General features: G+C 38.2%; 1 pseudogene; it reads right to left on the bottom strand.

The window, feature by feature from the left end:
- LOC121413848 overlaps positions 1-22,283 on the bottom strand; it is a 76,633-nt pseudogene that overhangs the window by 42,492 nt on the left and 11,858 nt on the right.

Here is a 22,283-nt window from a genome sequence, read left to right as displayed (position 1 = left end):
ATATAAGAACAGACTATTATCATTATTATTATCATTAACTGACAATGGCAAGAGGCTGGAGTTTTATCCTTTGAGATGCTTACCAGAGTGATCCACAGACCCTTCTGCTTTAGGTGGTGAGTTGGAGGCACTGCCACCCTGTCCTCTGAAGTGATCTCCTATACCCTTCAGGATGCCTTTCAAACTCAGGCTGCGCTTTTTCTTTGCCGTATCGCCCCTGTTGCTCCCTCCTGATGCTGCAAAAAAGAAACAAAAATAGAGATTCTTTGTTAGATCATTGAGATTTAGATATCATCAAAAAGTCTTTATCTGTGATTGTGAATGAAGATCTCTGAATGGTATTGAATTAGTATATATCACACTCTAAATTCCAAGGATTTAAATTAATCTAGATCAGCTGTGAATGGTAACCAGCCAACTATTAGATTTATATTTAAACCTTGCTGATTTAAATATAAATCTAAAAAGATTTAAATTTAAATCTTTTGAGATTTAAAAGTTAATCCTTAAGATTTGAATAAACTAAAAATTCGGCTAGTCACTATATTCACAGCCAATCTGGATTTATTTTAAATTCTTGGAATTTAGAGTGTATTTGTTGCCAAAAAGGGCAAGTTTCATATACATAATATGTTTAACGAATAGGGCTATTAAAAAGTAGCTTCTATAAATCATTCATGTCATTCAATTTTTTAATGTGTCAATTTGAAAACAACACTGTATTGCACTCTTATAATCTTCTTTTCATATGTCGATACCCGTTTTTGTCTCTTTTCATCAACAAAGTTAGTCAATTTGCTGGATCGAGCCATTGTATTACATTTTAAAAGAACAACACGATACTGCTACTTCTAACGCAAGCATGATCGTAGCTTTATTTTGCATTCATACTTTTAATCAGGAAGTAATTAATACATCTATTAATCACGACAAGAAACAAACCTTTGATAGATGTCGCTCATAGAAACTCCATCAATCATAATAGGAATCTAAACCTGACAATCTGTGTATTGAGGAAGGTGATGGTTGGGGAGGGGGTAGGGGAAGGTGAAGGTTAGGGAAGTGGATCCAAGGGGTGAGCAAACCTCCCCTTTCTTTTCCCCCTGTTTTGTTTCTCAAAGTAAGCTTTTTTAACTGTTCACTTTGAGTAATAACTTATTTTTGTATTATTTATTGATTTATTTATTTGTTTATCAGGGGGGGGGGTGGCTTGTCGATCTTCATTAAAACGTGCCCCATGTCTCCACCCTGACCCCCCCTTCATAGTCCTTTATTCACCCTCAGTTGGGGTAAGCACAATTTAGGGACCCTTGGATTCTTCATTGGCTTGGTAATTCATTTTGGAATGGTATCCAAACCATGACCTTGAATACATGTCCACAGGCTGAAATTATCTTCTTCTTCAATTTCAAATGTCATATCTCAGTGCAGATATTTCATTTCATGAAGTATTTTATCAGAAGTATAACATGGAATGAGGAAGTACATTCTCTATTTCCTGCATTTTCTCATGCACTTTGTCAACAAAAAACATAAATCATTTCATTAGTAATCTTAGCGCATTCCAAATGAATCCAATATTCTTTTTGGCATAGAAATCATTCCTTTGATTGGGAACAGAATTTTGGGACTGCAACATTTCTTTAAAAGGCAATATAAGCTTGGCTATGTGCCATCCAAAATCACATGACCAGCCCTTTTTTGCTGAATAGTTTCAATATCTAGGATTCTAAAATCAGATATAATGTTGAAATATCATGGCATCAAACAGGAATGTTTTGTTTTGCTTTTTGTTTTTATCAAATAAATTTGTTTTATGATATATTTTAACTTGGAGTGGTTGTTGATCTAAAGATTGGAAAGATTGTAAGGAAAATAAAACTCTTATCGATGAGACGATCGCCATGCACTGGAAGTTGGCAACACAGGGGACAGTTCATACTCGAAACATTTTACGTTATCAAATCGTGGAATCAGGGAGAGTAGGGAAATGGGCCAGCTTTATGGTGTCCTGAACATCTGCGCAGCTCCTGACCCATATTCTCGTTTGAACCCTTTGACGAGACCTCATGACTTAGCCTATCACCAAGCCACACTTGGACTAAGACAAGACTACCCCGGGATACTATCTAACCCAGTAAATACACCCAGTGTTGAGACCTTTTGGTTCTGGTGGAGATGTTAATTGTTCATGAGCAAGCTGATGCGCCAATCCGCACCGTCGATGCTCATGACGTCATGCAACCAGTATTATGTTCGCTTCTGTCGGTTAGGATTCATTTATAAATGAATGATACCCTCTTTGACTCGTTTGTACCACTCAGGTAGCAGCAGATTCAAGCTGGGTACGATGGTTAACCTAAGATATCATCACCCCTCCCCTGTTTACGCGAGTCGCGTAAGCAGAACAGTAGTAGATCTACAGGGGGGGGGGGTAAAGGACGCATTACATTGTAGTACATGGTTATTGGGTCAAACCAACTTGTCACACCCCCTCTTAGCAAAAAGTTAGATCCGCCACTGTCTCCTGAATCTGCACCTCATCATCAAGAACTATTGTTTTGTTGCGTGATTAATCTTACATCATTGATCTGTCACATACTATATGCTCACACATCCATATCTTAAAATAAAACACATGCCCAATATACATGACATTTGGTCACGCTATTATTCCTCGATGCCCATTGTTTCATGATGCTTAAAGACTTTTTTAAGATTTGATAGAAACTCAGGATTTGACTTTGTAAACGGTAATGCCTCATAGACAGTGATGAGAAACTGAAAGTTGAGAAGATTAATCATCATTTGATGTCTCATCTGACATCTCCAAACAGCTCCTTTATTCAGTTATAACTTTAAAACCACTCTTACGGTTATATCATGGAGGTCCATGGATATATCACCCCGAAAGTGCTGGTAACTTTTCCTGTAATACATAATAGCAATATCAAGGAATCAAGTGTATGTCCAGAAATAGTCATGCTTGTGAATTTACATCAAAATAATTTGAGGGTTGCTCAGGGTCCCAACATTTTTTCTTAATATATACCAACTTTTTCTTCTTTTTTTGAGGGGGGTATATAATCACTTTTTAAGCATGAAATTAGCTAAAATTTTCATAACAAAATATCTTCAACTTCTTCAACCTTCTTCAACCTACACTGACTGCCTCCTTCAATCCTGAAGATTCTTGCAGTATTGTAGAACCAGGGGCCGGCAGGTGCAATGCACCGGGTGAACACCCTACTCTTTGACTAATAGTGTATTGGTTTTTACGTGCATAGGTTGTGACTCTCCTATAAACGGTACCAACATTTGCGTCCTTTCCGATGGACGGAGTGTTTTTTCCAACTGCATTCAAACCTGCACTGAATACAGTGGTGAGGCACGCTAACATACAACGCTATAGCATCAGATTTTTTGTTAGATGCGTTTCGGCATGAGCGGGACTCGAATCTGCGATCTTGTCCGAAACATGAGCTCTAACCAACTGTTAGATATCATGCAAGCACCAAATCTGTATGATATATGTTCAAAGGGCCTTTTATGAAGACAAAAAAAAAACGAGAGGCCATGTAATATCATAAAATGTGAAATTAAACTTTAAAAAAAATCAAAGGATGAAACAAGACTCAATGGTCTCTGGACTCTTGTACGATTTGATTTTTAAATGATACTCAAATTCAATCATATTTTAATAGATTTGATCATACATACTGTGTGAGATACCTGATCTAAAATCTTTTATGTATTGATAAAGATTTTAAAGTCTATGAACTACAAATAAAGAATCATTGGCTCACAACTAATCTTTTTATACATGTATAACACCACTTCTCAACTATAGAGTGTGCCAAAAAATATTAGGATAATATTGAAAAGTTTCTAAATTAAAGAGAAATTCCATTAGTTGCAGTAAACACTGATTTCATGAGAAAGTCTGTAAAACAAGGCTTAATTGTCAGTGTATCATCGAGGATCTAGATCTGGTACAGTTACATTAACTGAACTTTGTGAAATCTTGAAATCTACGCTGAAAAATGTTCACACCGAAGATCCCCAACACAGATAAGTGCATGTGGGACAACATATAATTATTGCTTACAGCGTCGGGCCAACGCTCTACCCGAATCCTTTGCTTATTTGCTGATTTCTCAGCAATTTCACGATTTTTTTTCCAGAATCCTTTGGCACATACGTTTTATTAATACAAACAGACACTTTTGTGGTCATTTCATTGGATTCTGTACGAACTCATTTTGATATCGTTACCAAAACTAGCATTTACCTTTAATTATATCTCTACTAAAACTGTTGGTTTGAATTCAACATTAATTTCACAGTACTCAACAGTGTTGTTATATTTTTAAAAAAAGTTTAGACTATTTCATTTAGAAACAAATTACTACTATGACCAAATTTAGTAAACCAAAATTTATAGAGTGAATTTGGAGTGAAAAATGAACTTTGAAAATTTCAAGTGACTTTGAAGTGACCAAATCTAAAATATTATATTATTCATAACTCGTATTTACCCAGGGTACCTAGTCAGCTGTAAGCTGTTCTTTTAGCAGGCCCTGTAAAAAATAACATCTTATAGTAACCTTCTCCAATGTAAAACCCTGAGCGCCTAGCACGAAGGCAGAAGGACTATTTTGATGATTCTTTGGTATGACTCCCAACGACCTCCCATTCATGAGGCGAGCCCTCTACCACTGAGCCACACTGCTCGATATTTCATATTATATGGTAATAATTTTGAACCAGTGAGCTTCAACTTAAAAAAAAATTGAACTCGTGTTCTTCTAGTTAGTCTGGCACGAAACTGTGTTTATTTGCTTCTGAAAACTATTTTTTGGCAAATTCAATCAACCACTAACAAAGTCAATAGAGTGCAATGAAGTCAACAACTTCAAACAGGGAAAAACACCACAATATGATAATAATAGAACTTTTTTTTACATTGTATTCAAACACTTGGATACAGGTGGCCTGCTTAAGTTATATTCTAGAATATTAAGAGCAGTCAAAATGCAAAATGAAAATATTCATGTGCTATTATTTCATTCTGCTTTCTTGTTCTCTGTTTATCAGCATGTTTCTAATATCAAATCCTTCATAATTCATATTTATATCTATATCCGCTTTGTTGCGAATATGTTTATTCAATTAGAATATTCAATGAACTTCAAAGCCCCTGTAATTTCATTTTTTTTATTCAACTTAAAAAGTCATTACTGCTATTTTGAATGCTTGCCATAGGTTGATCAGTCACGCAGACTTGATTTAAAATGTTGCTTACCATTAATCAAGAAAAGGTATTTGAAAACTGCATAATATTGAAATATTCTCAAAAAAATTATATTAAGGTAATGGTTTCCAGGGGCCCGTTGCATAAAACTTTTTACCTGAGAAAACTCAGGTTGTTTTTACTGGAGTTTTTGCCCTGTGCTTAAGTCAATGGCGGAAATCAGACTAACCTTAGTTTTCAGTTTTTACTAGAGTTTTCTCAGGTAAAAAGTTTTATGCAATGGGCCCCAGGTCTGTTGGAAAAAGAAAAATTCATTTTTTAAATAAACACTGAAATACTTGTAATGGGGTATTGGAGGCTGGAGTGCCACCCCCACCCCTTACAAAATCACCCCAAAAATGCATGATTTGATTTTAGAATTTCACTACTTTCTAAATCATATTTCTTTCATTTAAATTTCTTTGATTTACGGACAATCTGATTACCAAATTTTAACGTTTTTTTTATATATTATTTCAGGACTGGTTGCTTTTACTTACACAATTTTGGATAAACTGCACCATATGACTCTACCCCTACACTCAATATTTCAAGGACTTAAAACAAATCCAGATGGGCTGTGAATAGTAAAAAGCTGAAAATTTGATTTATTTTTAATGGTAAAGATTTACCTCTAAATCTTAAAAGATTTGAATTCAAACCTATTAGCTTTAAATTCCAATCCACGCAGTTTAACTATAAATCCACTGATCACTATTCATAGTCAGTCTGAATTTATTTCAAATCCTTGAAATTTAGAGTGAATCAGTTTACTTCATGCCACTGTACATAAGAGTCCTGCATTGACCAGCAAGTGATGTCTTCGAGTGTTCAACCCTTGATAAACCCTGTGAACGTATACATACGTAATTGGCCTCAAGATACACCTGCGCCAGACTGTAACTGCTAAAGGCTTTCCTGGGCTTCTGTCACCTAATCATATCACATTAACTGGAACCCCCTTCACGCTCGATACTGTTAATCTATGGCAAATGATACGGCAGTATTCAGGCAAGCAGCCCTCTGGAAAACATCAGGGTTAATTTCAAAGTAATTCACAGGATATCAACCTTTTGAGGAGATAACGCCTGATTACCTATCTATCAGAGAAAAGTGGTGAACACTGAGAAAGGGGCTGTAATTCGGCACAGTAATTACGGGTGATGGCTATATTTCTGTTGTTTATTTTAAAGTAGGGTTGACAGTTGAGGCAGTAAGAGGTAAAGACTGCTCGACAAGAAATGTTCCTCTAAATAATAGTGAGTGAATTGGGCCGAATTGAACTGAACTGAATTGAAATAAATGTTACTTGTTTCACGCTAGAAACAAACACCAAATGTGCATAAGAAATTATCTAACAGTGGGTTCCAAGATATTTGACATGGAATACAGAATGTATAATAGGAACGATGGCATTGATGGATGAAAGAAAGAAAGAAAGAAAGATTGAATAATAGACATAATGGGAAAAAAAATGAATTATGGGTAAAATAAATATAATTGTGAAATTATTGAATGGGATGCATAATATAAAATTTGAGGTTAAAAAGTAAAGTCAATAAACAAACCAAAATAAATAAATATGTTGCCACAACATATCCTCTATAAACAAATTCCAAGGCTCCTTACTTCAATTTAGAAACCAACAATTTTGTGGAATTCAGTTGTGCAAATAGCTAATTACTACACTCAACCAAGTTGTGTAAGATTACATGAATTGGCAGAGGAAATACTCCTCAAACATAATTACTAAGTTTTTCCAGAAGAACTTTCCTGAATGTGCTGAGTCACTTCCTTCACGGCTCTTCAAGAAAAATCCCCCCCCCCAAAAAAAAGTAATTGATTAGGCAGGGCTCGATGTTAGCAGTGGCCCGGTGGCAGAGGGCAAACTAAATTGAGAGTCGGGCCTCCAAAATTCTGTAAAAGCTCACATTTAGTGGCCCAGTTTGGTTGTCAAAATTTTGCTAAATTGTAATGTTTTCTATTGTTTTAGGGCTACCGAAGTTGCTTCGCAGGCCACCAAAAATATGATATTGATGATTTTGGTTGACCGATAGGGCCACCAAGAAAAATATTAGTGTGGAGCCTTACTTGATGGGACTGTCCGATTGTGCAATGTTTTCAATGTTACAGGTCTGGTGATGACATGATATTGCATAATATTTTGTGCTTGTCTGGACAAATTACATGTACCAGTTACAGCATAATTAGTTTCTTGCCAAAATTAAGCATTTTTATTTACCTTTTAACTAATTGACTACTGAATTCTGTAATCATAAGAATCTCTTCATCCACCTAGATTAATATTAATAATATGTATTCATAAAAGGTGGCCTTCACCTTATCCAAGCTCTGTCATTTAGTCAGCCTCCCCTTTCAATTTTATGCTATTCTTCAACTACAGATTGACTTATATTTTGTAAATAATGTTATTTGTGATATCATTCTAAATGTGAAAAGATTGAAAGAGGAAATACATTAATTGAATTATAATTCCATACAGACAACAGCTATGGAGTAGCATTCAAGTGCAGGGACATAATTCAAATAAATGACATCTCTAGGTGTCTTTCCGCTCATGGCAATCCAACCAGCAACCTCACACAGGACGATACTGCACGTGTAGCAATCAAGACGTGACTCGTGCATAGCATCGGTCTCTTATCGCAAATGCCGACCCCCTTTTACGGCAACCGGCGGGAAGGAAACTCGTTAATTGAACGATGTGTTATAGAACATGAAGTCATGTGACTTGACACGGGTTATCGGTGAGAATTGAATGATACTTTATAGCAAGTGCTATAACATGATCCTTCAATGATACATCATAGAAGCAAATCATGGCAAGGTCGTAAAAAAGAAAGATTATCTCGGGGTCCCCTAAAATAGAGTAAATATTACCACACATACACACATTAAAAAGATACCTCTAAACATTAACAAAATCAGAGTAAGGCGTGTAAACTTTTAATACATTTACACAAATCTAAACTGGATAAATTTACGTTAACAAAATAAGACGGGAAAAAAAAATACAGAAACCAGAGAAAAATCCAACTTTTTTGGTATACAATCAAATTTTAATAGAAACATGGAATTTAGCATACATTGCATTATCTTGTTGGCTGTACACTTCTATTTTGGGTTAATCATAAAAGAACTGTAACATGTTCTTGTGCAAAAGGAAATTCCCTAACTTTTTCCCTGGTCTCCTTACCAAGAGGAACCTACTTTAATATATTACCGTGACCAAATTTTTGTAAGATAAACTGTGGATAGAAGTTCTCATAATGAGAGAGAACTTCTAAATACCAAAATGGTGGCACCCTTTGAGGTTTGAGCAAAATTACTATATACATATAGCAATGATGCTTTTCAGTGTTCACAGGGAAAAATTGTACCTTCTTTACAGTTAATGTGAGCACTCTTACCCTTTATTTTAATGCATGCTTAGTTGCTCACTAAATAATGATGTTGCTTTTTATGTTAACACAACAATGACACTTTTGAAAAGCAACATCTGAAATTTATTTTCACTTATCTTGATAGATATATAAATACCTATAACCCCTAAAAATCGTGTTCATCAAACCACTAATAAATATCAGAAATGACCCAGTCTTAGCCACAACCCTAGAACATAAAACATAATTTGACAGTTAATTTTGAAAATGACCCCTGTGATTGCACTCATTTTATTCATTTAATTCTACCATTATAAAATCCAAGTTTAATTAATCAACTTATCCATTCTATTATTCTTTCCATTTTCAAATGTGTAATAACATCCCTCAATTTTTATATTCACAAATTTTAACAGCAGAAACAAGATACATTCAAAATAAAGTAAATTTTCAATTGACACGAAAGCTTAAGAAAATGAGTTTGTAGACTGAATTACCCTCACTCACAACTGGAAGAAAACTTGGCGCATTAGTTCAATGTCATTGGCTAACAACCATTTCAATTCATCATGTTTTTAAAAATAAATTCCCTGTAGTTCAGAGACCATCATAGGTCACATGACACTTTAGCTACCTGGAGGAACATTAATGGTTTCTGTACAATTCATAACCAAGTATTACATAAAAACATTAATGTGATTAATATGGGTACAGATACAGAACGCGTTTTAATCAATATGTCTAACTTGGAGGGGGGCTTGAAGTATCCTAAAACGACCACTTTTTTCTACTGACATAGCAACAGAGCTACCACATGCATGCATTATCCAATGAATGCTCTTTCTACAAAATTTGGCAGCCTCCAACTATGGCTGACGGGAGTTACAATATTTTAAAACCAAACTGGTCTAGTATATGTCTAAATGTCTTTACTTAAGTTTTTTAAAAAATGAATAAATTTGTACTCACCTCCTCCATTTTTCCTATTCATGGTATGATCCGGTGATGTTTGGCTGTAATGAAGACGAAACACAAAGAAAATAGGAAATGTCCTGATTAGTGATTAGCAACAAAATAATGACATCAGCCGCACGCTGGTCTATCTCACGGTAATTCCACGTAAAGCAGAGAGAATCCCCGACAGAAGCCGAGCTGATCACTGTTCGGGTCAGGTTATAGTTTCATATATCGCCTTCTTTCCTGGTCGATAGCTGTCACTGTCACTGTCACGGTGCTTGGGCTAGGTTCGGGTCAGGATTATGACAGACAGCCAGCCATACAAAACCAAAGGATACACAACCACAACGAAGAGAGAATAGAAGTCACTACCCGACATTTGCTTGCTCAGGCGAGGGAGAAACCCAGTTTGTCAACAACCAGGAAATTAGTCTTATTAACCAAACCTCCTTGAATAAAGTCAACTTTTCTCCCATATAAAGCGATATATGCCACCTAGTAAGAAGTTGTACCAATCTATTTTTGCCTTGTATAAAGAGGTTAGACCTGCCACAATCTTTAAAATGTTGTGCAATAGGTCCCTCTTTGAAATCAAATCTTGTTTACTTCCATTTCATGACAACACAGTCTGCAAAATTTACTTAAATAAGGTAAATAATTTAACAGAAACTAAATTCAATTGTTATCTTCTCTCCCAAGGTTGGTAAAATAGTACACAATAATAAACAATGGGGAAAAAGAAGAGGAAATCCCAAAATTTCTTATCAAGCCAGTACAATCATCAAAATCACATAAAATGGTAAAAAAAGGGGTAGATTTATACAAACTCTGTCAATGACACGCTATTAGGATGAATTCCTACTTTTTCTTTCATTTATGCATTTAGATTTCCTTTTTCTCTTTTTATTATTGTTATTTGGGGGAGTTGGTCTAAATGTCTAGAGCCATGGATTCTCTTAGAGCAGAATGAAAATGTAAATCCATATCGGACTCTGACAAATAAAGAAAATTATATGACCATCATTTTTCAAGAGGCAACAGAAAACAAAACAAAAATTATAGAAAGGGGACCGAATCCATAATTCATATATCTGCAAAAAAAAATCATGAAAGGAAGTAATGAATAGTGTATGTCATTATAGACAATTTATGAAATTTGAATATTAAGAAATATAAAATCAACCCGAATCAAAATACTTCCAATTTTTCCAACAAGATTTTGTGAGTTTAACCTTGGTGTTTGGTTGTTCTTGGTACTGACCCATCCCCATTCAATCACCATAAACCTCAACAAAATAGATAATATAACATACTTACTATTTCTGTTATGATGACCCCCCCCCCCCCCCCCCCCCGCAAAACACTGTATATCCTTTAACAAAATAGATAATTTCACAGACTATTTATCATTTTGGTAATGATGAGCCCCCCCCCCCCCAACTCAAAAGTGTATCCCTCAACAAAAATAGATGATATCACAGACTGTTTATCATTTCTGTAATGATGCCCCCACCCTCCAAACACTGTACCCCTCCAAAAACAGATGCTATCACAAACTTTTTATCATTTCAGTAATGATGACCCCCCCCCCCCCCCCCCTCTGAACACTGTACCCCTCCACAAAATAGATGATATCACAACCTATTTATAACAAGACCATTACCTCTTTTAACTGTACCCAGTGAGTCATATGACCAAAACACAATGGAACAATTTTTTCCTTGAGATATAATAGGAAATCAAATTCAGGGCCATCTACTAAGGACAACCCAACAATGAATTTTGGTCAACAACCTATGATAAACATGGAATACAGGGACACAATATTGCAATAAAACATGTGGAAACTAATTTAGAGGCTCATTAAGTTTACAAAGGCTAACCATAATTATGTGAAGTGCAGGAATTCTTAATTGGTTGAAAAAAATAAAACATTTATGAAGCGAGGACATTTCATTAAAAAACAATTACATGCCTTGGGAAGAAATACAGCTATAAACGTATAGGGAACATACAGGAAATAGGTTTCCTGGTATAAGATTGCAATTTCCAATTGTGTAAAAAAAAATACAATACAATTCAATTCAATATTTATTTTTCTTCAGATTTATGGTTCATCCATTTTTCATGTAAAATACAGTATGTATATTATGTAATAATCATGTTAAAAAGGGGTTCATTAACTGGGTGGCATTTTGAGAAAACTAGGTTTCAAAGTTCCTCCAAATATGATGCTGTTGTCTTTATCATCACCATGAATATAATCATTATTGCCACCATTACTACCATCAGCATCCTGGATCCGCCCCTGCGTCATCATCACCATCACCATCACTATTGTCATCATAATCATCATCATCATCACCATCATCACCATCATCATTATCATCATCACCTTTGTCATCATCATCATTATCATCATCATCCTCATCATCATCATCATTATCACCATCATCATAATCATACTCATAATCGTCATCATCACCATCATCATCAATCACCATCATCATCATCATCACCATCATCACCATCATCATTATCATCATCACCTTTGTCATCATCATCATTATCATCATCATCCTCATCATCATCATCATCATCATCACCATCATCATAATCATACTCATAATCGTCATCATCATTATCTTCATCAATCACCATCATCATCATCATCATCATCACCATCATCATTATCATCATCACCATTGTCATCATCATCATTATCATCATCATCACCATTATCATCATCAACATCATCATCAACATCATCATCATTATCACCATCACCATCATCACCATCACCATCATAATCATCATTATCATCATCACCATTGTCATCATGATCATTATCATCATCCTCATCATCATTATCATCATCACCATCACCATCATAATCATAATCATCATCATCATTATCATCATCAATCACCATCGTCATCATCACAAGCACTATAGAAAATACAATGCACAAAGTTGACTAGAGCAGTATAACGTGCTTCAACATCGATCATAAAAACTTTCAAGTCTTTTCAAACTTCATTCTACAAGAGAGAACAATAAACAATAGCTATTGGAAACTCCACATTAACTTTTAAATCCACTTGAAAGTGTCTAAATGGCTTTATGTTCATGGTTTCATAACTAGAGAACCAATGTTTGAAAATTCACACGATGTGATTGTATTCATGGGCAAAGCAATTAACCCTCACTATCACATCCCTTGGAGGATACATTTCATTTCATTTTATTTATTTCCAATTCTCGTAAAAAATATTCAAATGCCATTAATATATACAATAGAAGAATTATGAGCATAAATACAAAGAATATGGGGGAGCCTGCAAAGACCACTGGCCTTTCATAGGCTGTGCTCTATTGTAGGTCCATTAATTGCAATTATATAATTATCATCAGCATTATTATTATCACTATCACCACCAAAACCAACACCAATACCCCCATATTAGGGTCTCCTTATGTAAGACTATCTATCATACAGCATCTTGCTCCAGGGTTTATCAGACCGTGAGGAAGACAAAATTGATCAGCCCATTATAATTGTGTGTAAGCCAGGCCTGGTGTAAGCACAGACTCACATAAGATAGATAAGATATTTATTTGTCTTTCTTTCTGCACATACATTTTATCTTACAAGTGTGATTTCACATTTTACAAATGCAAATCAATTAACCATAAATCATTGTTACAGTAGAAAAAAGAAAGCAAATAACTAATTACGTATTGAGTGAAAGACAAGGAGAACCCCTGAAAAAAGCAGGGCTTGTACGGCTAGGCTAGGGTCTTTGTTTCAAGTACATGACTAAATAGTATTCAGTGTGTACATGTAATATCTTTAAAAAAAAAAAAAAAACTAATCAATGATAAACACACATTAAAAAAATAGAATACATTGCTTGAATGTACAAGTATGAAGTCTAATAAACTAACAACAATATTATATAATTAAGTTATATATGATGGAAAATAAATAAGTAATGGATAACATGGCATGAAAAAAGAGGAAGATCGTAAGAATAAAAAATAATAGTAAAGTAAAAATAAAACATGACAAAGGTAAAAGAAACACACTTTAACCAATAAAAGGTCTGGAGACTGGAGTAAAGACTAGACTCCATAGGCTCAGTCTGTGTCAAATAAGAGTAGAGCCATCCACAGTACACAGTGAATCTAGTCCCACTATGTCAGACTCTGTATTATGTACTATGCGAATTGTGAAACTCTAGGGTCTGTGCCTGCAGACTACCATTGTAGGTCCAACTCTGCTTTATTGATACTTTGCTGGATTCTGATTGGTCAGATGTGGGACCCAGTAACCAAAGCTTGTTTCTATTGGTCATAAAACTTATGCTCGGGGGAAATGGATTAGCATGAAACAGAGATAGTCTCAGTACTATACACTATTTTCTTTTTCTTTTTGATAAGCTGTGGTAAACAGAAATAGTCAAGAAGTCTGTATGTTTGCAAATGGATGTTCCACTCTGAATAGCTGTTCCATGCACTAATCAAAATTTATAAGGAAGAATGGCACAGTTAATTGGAAGATGAAGAAAAAGTTAGCAAATGAAAGAGATGAAGTCAAAAATGGTGAGAATAAAAGGGACAAAAGAAGAGGGCAAAAATGAGGCAATGGGGAATGAGAAAGAGAGATAGAGGGAAAAGAATGGAGAAAGTAATAAGCTGGAACAAAAAAAAGAGAATTATAAAAAGAACAGAAACAACAAAAGGGGAAGAGAGAGAGAGAAGAAAGACAGCGAAATCCATAAATAGTGAAATAATTCAAACAGAAATTAGGAAGGTGGAAGGTTAAGGGTGAAAAAAGGAGATGTTAGAAAAAAAAAACATTTAAAATCAAAATAAAGAATGAAAAAGAAAGAGCAAGGCATCAAAATAGAATTATGTAAAGAACCAAGAACTTGCAATCTGAAAACTATGACTCATTTTCATCTTACTACAAACAGATTTCTCAACATGGTTGCTGTTATCCTAACATTTCATTCATCCCTCCAAAACCTTTTAATTTAGGTAACATACAGTTAATATTAAAGACACCGTTCTCATTATGCTTTCTAAAACTAGTTTGCTGGAAACCGGTTTAGGAAACCAGTTTGGAAGATCGCTTTGCTAGCATTCCTATTTGATCACACGAAAGTAGTTTTCAAAATCACTTCACGTAAAGCAAACTTGTTGTTATGGAAATGCTCTCAGTGGGGTGACACGTTTCACGAAAAATTCGAAACCTCAGCGTATACATTTTACACCTGTCGTGCGGAGTAGGGTGCTCAAAATGTGTGAAGATCGCTTCCAGAAGAACAGTTGTGTCCTCACGCTAAAACCAGTTTAACGAGGCAAAGCAATCTTGAAAACTACATCGCGCAGTGGTTTTATGAACTGGTTCGGAAGATTGCTTCCAAGATAGCTTCGACCATTCTCATTACACGTAAAACTAGTTTCCACTAAACTAGTTTTAGGAAGGTATTGAGAACGGTGTTTAATAAGACTTGGAAGACTTCTTGGGTCCCTTTAAGTGCATTCAACTCAGGCGTCTCATGATAAATGATCCACATATCATTCCAGAAATGAGTTTATTGGCAAAATTCCACTTTATTCTTAATATAATAGCCTAGGGATATATTCATATCAATTTAAATCCAATCCTTCTGACACAATGCCAATATGTCTACATGCAGTATCCTGGGTTAATTAATCAAGATATCCAGATTTATATACAGTACATATACTTATGGTGAAAACTGTATTAAAACCCTATGGACAAAAACAGAATTTAAAGCAATTTGATATGATTCAGTTTAAAGGGGTATCTAAGAAACTTTGTCATTTGATACAGGCCTGAAGATACTATAAAATAGGTATATTAATTTTGTAATTTCAAAAATTGTCACATTTGTCAGTTTACCATCCATCCCTGTAATAAAATATTTAGGTCCAATACATAAAGTGGTCTAAATTTTCTCGGATATTTTTCAAAACGTCGCTTCAAAGCACAGGTGATTCCTGTCTAACTTATAATGGGAGTCGGGGGGGGGGGGGATGAGAGGGGGTCAAAGGATTAATCTTCTTACAATTTACTGGACGGTTTCTCTTTTTTCTTTACACTTTCAGTATCAACACATAATGATATTGCATATTTAGTGAGAAAAAAAAACTGTGTCAGCCGACATGGCTTGGGTTAATACAGCCGTCATCGTGGTTGCATCTATAGCGTAGGTGGCTCTGAGGTTTAAACCAGGATTATGGATTGCAGGAGCCGCAAGGAATTCTTCAATTAAGATTTAATTAGGACTGACGAAATGCTATCGTAAAATCTTAAACACATCCTGCCGATCATGTTCAGAGATCGATTTCACAAGTGTTCCTGAGCGGACTTGTTTCAACACTAGAATTAATTGGGGAAACATGAAAGTTAGATGAGTTTTTGTTGAATTTCCTTTAGAGCTAAACTAAAGACGGTTGGAGTGGGCAATAAATCACAAGAGATAGAATTCAAAACATTTTTTACATTTCTTTAAGTATTGGAAATAAATAAAGTATTTTTGTGCAGTGTCAAAGTCGAGAAACTAAAGGAATAAAAATGACACCAGTAAAGATTTACAACCAGGCTATAGAAAATCTTGTCAAACTGTAACAGCAAATTATCAGATTGTTACAAATGCATTTTAGATCTAAATGAATTGAGAAATACTCCGAATATATGTTCGTAAGTCAAAAAAATGACCTCAAATATTTTCTCCACTATAAATATTCGCTAAAACCGTCTTTCTCAAGACTTAGAAAGTTATGAGAAAATCTGGTAGGCATAAAACACAATGCTTGAATGGGAATTACTTTGTCTCTAGTTAATCTTATAGGGGGGGAGAATAAAAGGCATACATTTATGGAAACCTACAAAGAACCAGATAAGCTGACTTAAGGATGGTATCAAATGACGAAACGTTTCTCTGTCATTAATCTGCAGGAAAATCTGAACTTAATCCAACTTCCTAACAAGAAATGGATCTATGAAAACTTTAAATGTCTGACAAGTGATTTCACAATTAAAGAGGCGGTCTTTAAGATCTCTCTGTTTCCCCTAACCTACATTTTTTCAACCAAGAAGTTTATCAAATTTGCAAAAGTTCTGTTACCTCTGTATTAAAAGGCCGGAAGAACAACTTAATCCAGTCTAATCCATAGAATCGATCAACGTCTATTCCGGGGCAAGAATTTAATCCATCTGACATTGCACCGATCAATGTCATTCTTTTCCTATTTTGGGTGACAACATACAGATATCTCTTGTTTGGCTAAAAGAATTTTTTATTTCAGCAATAATTCCAAACTTTCATCGATTTCATGACAAAATTTCTTTCAAAAATCTGTACTATTTCTCAGAGGTGAACTTCCACATAATCAACTGAACATGTTCACGTGATCATATCAACCAAAAGAGGGCTCTCTTCGCAAATATACTACAAGGACTTTCAGTGGATTTCAGAAAAAATTAACTATTAACTATTGAAATTCACATTTTTTTGTAAATTGGAGGTAATTACATTGATTATGCGTATCTTTAATTCTGTGTGGTATTTAATGCAAAACTGCAACAAAAGGCAGGCCTACAGCTAAACAATGACTGAAAAGAGAGGGGCACATTAACATTTCTCTCTACAAACGAGTTGATTGCAACATATGACATAAAATGAAAATTATTGCTCTGAGGTAATAAATTCATGCAGATTTATAGTTGCTTTCATAAGCTCTACATCCTGACAAATAATTTCCACTCTATTTAGAGCAATAATTTTTGGTATTATTCTTTTCAAACCCTGACAGTCATCGATGCATTTTCTCTATAATAATCTATAGAAACTACAATACAATTACTTGAATTGAATGTGTTATACCAATTATGTAGGCGACAATTACTTTTCTATTATGGTTCTTGACAATTCCAAACATAAAAAATATGAATGAAAGTGATATGCTCATTAGGTAAAGGCAAACAAATATATGTCCTTGTCAGATGGCATTAAGGCATTGAATATCTACTTTTCTTTTGCCCACTAATTAGGTGGCTTTAAACGCCTCGATCACAAGAAGCCCTGTTAAATTAAGAAAACTTTTTTTCAAGCAAGTAAATTTCCAAATTCACACCGGCCCAAAACATGCGCAGTATACGGTCTGATAAGCAAGCAAGGTGCGAGATTCAAAATTGCTGGCTCAGCAGCCACCCACGGTGCCCGCTCCCTACTACACGCTGTGCTAAAAGTTCTCGCAATTTGCTTTCACATTGCCAAAATACCTGCGACCTTGGAAAAATCCCATGAAAGATCTTGTAATTTTGACAAGTACCTACTATTTACCGTATTTTCTTTCAGGAAGTTTACGCGGACTTTGCTTTCACATTTCCAAATTTGCCCGCTATTTTCTGATAGGGGTGAATTTCCCAATCAGAAAATACCTGGAACTGAAGAACTCTGAGGCGGTCTGAAACCACTCATTGGATGATGAGCTGTGCATCTAAATCATGAAAATACTTACCTGATTTTCTTATTTACGAGATAACTCATACATCTACTTGATTTGCTAGTTCAGCCCTCTGGACTGCCATACCCGAATAGAACTCCCAAGGATTTAAAAAGCGCGAGCGCGCCCTCTCCCGTTCAGGCTTACTACCCATGATCACCGCGCAATTAGCGTCCATCTTCCTCACCTTTCGCAAGCCCATACGTTGAAACATGTTGCTACGCAAGGCGGAGGGTCGGTGGGAGGGTATCAAGTAGATGTATGAGTTATCTCGTAAATAAGAAAATCAGGTAAGTATTTTCATGATTTACTTCAATAACTCCATACATCTACTTGATTTGCTAGACCAGCACGGACTCAAACCGTAGGGAGGCATGTTTTCAATTGTAAGCCTAAGGAAATTTAAAAGAAAAAACAAAAACAACGAAATTTAGGGAGAGGGGGAAAAAGCCGGAGCTGCTTTAAGCGCCGAAGCAGCAAATCTCGCCTCGCTGGACGGAATGTCCTTCAAGTAGAAAGAAGTGAAGGAGTTAGTTGAGCGCCAAAAGGCGGCCCTCAAAAATGTCCTCGAGAGGAATGCCCTGTATACTCAGGAATACTAAGTATCATGGGCCCTCGGCCTAGTGTCAGGAGAACAACATCACCTGCTGACTAGAGCGTAAGAATCGAAATTTGTTGAAAATTTCAACAAGAATCGTGATCGGAAAACTGAAGCTTTCAAGGCTCAGTAAGTGATCAATCGACCAATCTGAGAAGGCGAGATATCTCAGAACCCCTACCGAAATTTAAGCGTGCCGCTTGCTAGTAACTAGCATGCGACTAGCAGGGCACTCGCTTAATAAGCGAGTGCATGCTAGCGAACAGTCCCTGCTCGCTAAAAGATCGCTTAACTATTACTCTGCACGCATATCACACGCTTATTAAGCTAACCGCATGCTAGTTACTAGCATGCCGCAAGCTTGCGCAAGCTAGTCGCACGCTTCCCGCAAGCTTGGAAATTTCTGTAGGGGAAGCCTCCGCGTGGGAGAAAGCGCCCAGAATTCGATATCTGTCTCAAATGCGTGAGGGCAGAAATCTGCAGAATTCTGATAGAGAGCTGTGGTAAAAAGTTACTAGCGGTCCGAAGGGGACCAGGAACGACGGAGAGTAGGGATTTAGGAAGAAAACCACTCGTAAGGCAGACAAGGGTCGAGAAAGCGACTGAGTGCCATCCTGTTAATAAGGAATGCCGCGGACATGTTGCCTATGTAGAATAGAGCAGTCTGGTCAAAACAGCTCAACCGGGCGTGTCAGGGATACAGCGCGGTACACATCACGACAAAAGTGTGTTAGACCAAGTGATCGAGAGAGAACTCAGGATCCCCTTTCTCCCATACTGATTGAAGCACCCATCTGAGGGTGCAGTGCCCGCGGTGGAAGAGGTGGCTTGGCTCAAGCCACCATCGCCGAGAGAGCCCGTGAGGCTAGGCTGCGATGGCTGTCCGCTGTGCGGGGGAATCCCTAGCAGCAGCAAGTGTACGCCAGAGGGAGCTGGCGAAAAAAATCTGTCACGATATTACGTGTAAACGACCATCAAGAGATGCTCTAAACGAACAGACATCGCCAGATATGATACATCAACCGTTACATTCCCAACGGAAACGAATGAGGTAGCAACGGCCCTGTCCTATCAAGTTAGGGACGGAAACTGGCTAAGAGTGTCGAAGTCCTCGCTTGAAGAAACAAGCGAAGGAGACTTGAGGAAGTAATCACAAAATTTCCATCAGTCTGCGGTGACAACCAGTTGTTTAAGAAAACAGTCACAAGGCCTGTTTCTCAGGTGATCGTAAGAGCGAGCACCGCCGGCGCCGGTTGCGGCAGCGTGGAACAGTCCGATATCGGTAAGATAAGGAGCTCCAAAAAGCTGCGGGGGGCGGCAAAAATGACGCCCTAAGCAGCGGGGGATGAGAATCTAAATTTCTAAAAGAAGAGCTCCAGTGAAGTAAATCACTTACATGGAGAGGCTCATCCACAGTCGGCGGGTCGTAGTGATCGTGGTTAGGAAGGCATAAGCATACCTCCATCCACTGTTACATCATCCTCGGTCGTGCGGTGACCCTGGCCACATGCCTTGCATGGAAGGAGGATGAAAGCAGCATGCGGGGCGACTCGAGTGTGCCGTGAAAAAATTTCTAAGAAAGAAGCCGATTCGACTAACGGGCACGGTAAAGACATCCACCGTAGACCACTCCGCACAAGGAGGGAGCGGCGGAGACGCCCGCAAGATTGACCCACATAGAGGGCAGTCTATAAGATAGACAGTTAGAGCTCGACCGATGGTCTGGCGGTGTACAGTTTGGTGTGAACTCGCCGACCCGGTACGGTGGGTGTGCCCAGAAAGTAGGCGTAGAATGCCGACAGAGAATCCTGGGGCTTTAAACAAGTTTGAACGCACGTACATAGCCAACAATCTCATGAGATGTACGGCGGTTACTTTCCTCCGAGATGATGTTTACCCAACCGGGAAAGACTCGGGGAACAGCTGTGAATGTCAACAGGAGGGATATCTAGCATATGAAAAGCTGATTCCTTCCACGTATTCGGTGCGGGTGCTGCCGGCGGTGTCCGGGGGGACGACCGGTGATGGCAGCTCGGGCAGGGTTCGTACGAGCCGCCCGAATACGAGACAAATAGGTTAACATAACCATAATGCACCGGGTGGTGAAGGCATAGCGATTATTAAGCACAGGAGAACTTTTAATCGCCGTGACATTCAGATCCGATATACATACTCATAAGCTCGGAGAGCTAAGAGATAGTGAGACATACCGCTGAGCGGTGATGGTGCTCATATCAGAGTCGCCCTCTCTTCAGCGGCGATCGCTGGAGAACGGGTGTCTGTACTAGCCCTGACTCTGGCGTTGCAAGGGTAGGAGCTAAGTAAGACAGGGCACCCTTACTTTCGAATAGAAAGTGAGGTTCAGGCCAGAAAAGCGACGGTCCCGTCGCCTGGGCGGACGGTCCGCGGACGTGATAGGTTGTCCTCTCAAAGCAGCCAAACATTCTCACGAGAGAAGTGCGGCATGCGGTATGTAAGAGATTCATACCTCCAATCTACGGGCCCGCTTAGGGAGAAGAATGGAGAGAGTTACCGCTGAAGGAGTCGTCGCCGTATGAGAGCTTGACGTAGAGGGCGGATTCGGGAGTACCTGCATAATAATCGCCCCCCCCCCTGCCTCTGCCTTCTCGCTAGCCTCGAGAGGTTTGAAAATTTCGAGACGGCGGCGCCGGAGCCTGGCGCTTCCGGGCAGCAGCAGAGCGGGGGTGGGTTTACACCCACGGAGCTGGCGGCTTCCTCGTCGTAGGAGCCGCCTCGTCTAGAGCGACCCCGTCACTCTCCGAGACCCCCAATTCGGCCGATTGAGCTCGGAGCGCCTGAAGAGGCGGGGCGAGAAAATATGGACTCCCTTGCTTCATCAATACCCCCGCTCGGAGGGTAGATGTGAGGTAGATACTTGTCAAGCAGCGCCTGAGCGCTTACTGAAAAGTCAACCGCGGGATAGGGGTTGTCCTCGTAAAGGGAGTCTCGCTCTATGGACTGAACCGGGGGGTTGTCCAGTAAGCGCCGGGGTGGCCCCGCGTGTCGGCTGGGACACGTGCTCTGAGATCGACGAAAATGCTGGAAAGCACACGCGATCTTGGGGCACCCGGTTAGTCGGTGCACTGGCTGGCGATTTAACAGAATCGCTCGAGGATTTCCCGGGTGTCTGGTGGTTATTGCCCACTTCTCTCGCTTGATGCTCAGGGGCATCAGCGGGGTGAGTAGACGTCGAGGGTGGGGTGAACCCGCACTACTCGAAATCAGAATGTAGCAGCATGAATAGCTGTGACATCTGACCACCGACACAAGGGTCTGAAGGAGGGACGCCCATGGCAACAGGGCTGGCCGACCTCACCTTCGACCTCTTCTTCTTCGCGGCCTCCGCCGGTGAGGCCGGGGCAGAAGAAGGCACAAGAGGCATGGGTGATTTCTTACGATTTGCCGCCCCTGGCAGGGCGGCCGTCAACAACGAAACTTCACCCGAATCTGACGGGGTCAGATTGTG

This window comes from Lytechinus variegatus, chromosome 4, assembly GCF_018143015.1.
Source record: "Lytechinus variegatus isolate NC3 chromosome 4, Lvar_3.0, whole genome shotgun sequence".
Lineage (NCBI taxonomy): Eukaryota > Metazoa > Echinodermata > Echinoidea > Temnopleuroida > Toxopneustidae > Lytechinus > Lytechinus variegatus.
The sequence above is the reverse complement of the archived record's forward strand: the minus strand, read 5'-3'. Positions and strand labels throughout refer to the sequence as shown.